This window comes from Silene latifolia, chromosome 7 (genome assembly GCF_048544455.1).
Source record: "Silene latifolia isolate original U9 population chromosome 7, ASM4854445v1, whole genome shotgun sequence".
Classification (NCBI taxonomy): Eukaryota; Viridiplantae; Streptophyta; class Magnoliopsida; order Caryophyllales; family Caryophyllaceae; genus Silene; species Silene latifolia.
Window position 1 is genome coordinate 1,941,903 of NC_133532.1, and position 2,459 is coordinate 1,944,361.

The 2,459-nt window shown below is 38.0% G+C and overlaps 1 non-coding gene across 1 annotated transcript; it reads right to left on the reverse strand.

The window, feature by feature from the left end:
- Nucleotides 1-2,066: 2,066 nt before the first annotated feature.
- Nucleotides 2,067-2,173, reverse strand: LOC141593615 (small nucleolar RNA R71). The gene has a single exon (XR_012521691.1). It is a non-coding gene; the product is annotated as a small nucleolar RNA R71 (small nucleolar RNA).
- Nucleotides 2,174-2,459: the final 286 nt, after the last annotated feature.

The following is a 2,459-nucleotide window of genomic DNA, read 5'->3' on the forward strand; positions in this document are numbered from 1 at the left end:
AACCTGCTCGTCCAGCGCACCAATCCGCCCGTCCATACACCAGGAAATCCGCCCGTCCCGACACCTTGGACGCTCGGATTCTCTTACAGGCCCACACGACCTTTTCTTCCCTCCATGAAAGATGCGCATATTTATGAATGACCGGCAAAAAGGAGACTCGCATCTTTTCTGAGAGGAGCGATTCCTCAAGGACTTAATCTTCATTTAAGCCCTTAATAAACCCTAATTTGTGTACCTAATCCCCACTATAAATACCCCATTAGTCTAATTAGATGAATCATGTTCTTCTTATCAATCCTTAGTGTATTTTATATCATTCTAATCTCTTCTTAATCTTGTAATCAACTTCTAATCAAGTCTTAATACAAATCTCATTTCCTTAATCTTTCTTTTGTTCATCTTTTATTTTGGGTAATTGAAGATTATTTGGGTTATTATTGGGAGATTGACAACCTTCCAATCATTCATCAAGTACTTCTATTATTCTTTGCTTTATTTTGGAATCATTAGTAGGTATAATCCTCTTAATCCCTTTCTAATTGTTGTTAATCATCTTCATTTATTCATCATGTTTTGCTTTGTTAATGTGATTGACAACCTTGTTAACATGTCAAACTTGATAATGAGTGAGTAGTTTCCTTAACTAGGGTTAATGGGTAATTGGGGGAAACCAACATGGGGAATGATTCATGCTTAATTTAATATGTTTTCATAGTTTATTTGCTTGCTTGTTGTGATCTCAACTCATGCACATGTTATGTTTGATGAAATGCGAGCCTATGAATCCTTGCATTTTTTACCCATCACTTACCTTTTCAATTAGACTTGTAAGACATAAACCAACTCGAGTCTCATAGACCATGCATATAGTTGAGTAGGGAGGATTAAGTCGACTTGTAGGTGTTGTACAATCTAATCGATTCGGCTCTGGGACCCAAACCTTCCTAGGATTGTAAGATATAAACCAACTCGATCCATCACAACAATAATTGCTTGCTTATAATTTGAGAATATGTTTGTATGAACAATTCCCATGAATCCCCTATGACCCCATGACACCCTAGTGCTTTTTTATCAATTGTTTACATCTCTTTTTAATCATCTTGCTTGTTTACCTTTTATTGCTATTTAGATTAATGATGTTCTCATCTCAACCCCAAATCGTGACACCCCTAGACACCGCTACTTACAATCGAAAATCCTACATCAATACTCGTCCCTTGGGATCCGACCTTTACTTGCCTCTTTACTAATAGTAGAGTTGTTTGTGAAGTTATAAATATTGTTTTGGTCTAAGTGCTCTTAACGACAAGTAACCGAAAACTAAATCTCCAAGCGAGTCCGACCAAAAATGGCGTCGTTGCTAGGGACGGTGTTAACTTGATTTAATTTTCTTATATTGTTATTAGTTGTGTCTTTCTTTGCCTTGGGAAAGTAAAACACCTCAAGGTTTGTTCTAATTGTTTTCGAGTTGTTTGATATTTTGCATGTCTAGAAGATCACAAGGTAAATTGTTACCCATTGATCACGAAATTGAAAGGAGTTTGACAAACAATAGAAGACTTTCTAGAGGTACTTTGAGAGGTATAGGTGAGGTTGTAGATATTCAAACAAATACTATTGAGTTCATCAACCCTTTTGCAAGAGAAGGTGAGGAGAACCCAACACAAAATCCAACACAAAATCAACCCACAATGCCTAAATTTTCATCACATTCCGTACCAACCGAGGAGAACCTACCCAATGGTACTCCCACACCACAACACTTAACCGGAAATTTCATTGCAAAATCCGCATTTATCCAATTAGTCGAAAGAAGCCAATTTGGGGGGATGCCTAGTGAAGACCCTCACTCTCACATAGAGACTTTTTGCGACTATTGTGATGCGATCTCACAAACCGGTGTAACTCAAGACCAAATTCAATGGGTCTTATTTCCTTTTTCTCTAATCGGCACCGCAAAACAATGGTTGAAAGGCCTTGATAAGGCTACTCTTAGAATTGACTCTTGGAAGAAATTGGCTCTAGCTTTCTACAAAAAATTCTACCCTCCGGAAAAGACTAACATGCTAAGAGCTCAAATTACGGGTTTTAAGCAAAGGGATTAAGAATCTTTGTATGAAGCTTGGGAGCGGTTCAAAGGAATTTGTCGCTCATGTCCTCATCATGGACTTAACGAGTGGTTCTTGGTACAACAATTTTGGAATGGTCTTTATGAAGACTCAAGAAACATTCTCAACATGGGGTCAAATGGTATGTTCACCGAAGTTGACGATAATCAAACTTGGAACAAGATTGAGGACGGCGGTCCATAACTCACAATATAGTAGACCTCGCAAGGCTACTAGAGGAGGAAAGCATGAAGTGGACTCTATTACTCAATTGGGTGCTCAACTTAGTGCTCATATTGATACCATTAACTTGAAGTTTGAAAAGGCTATGGCTAAACTTGAAGAAGC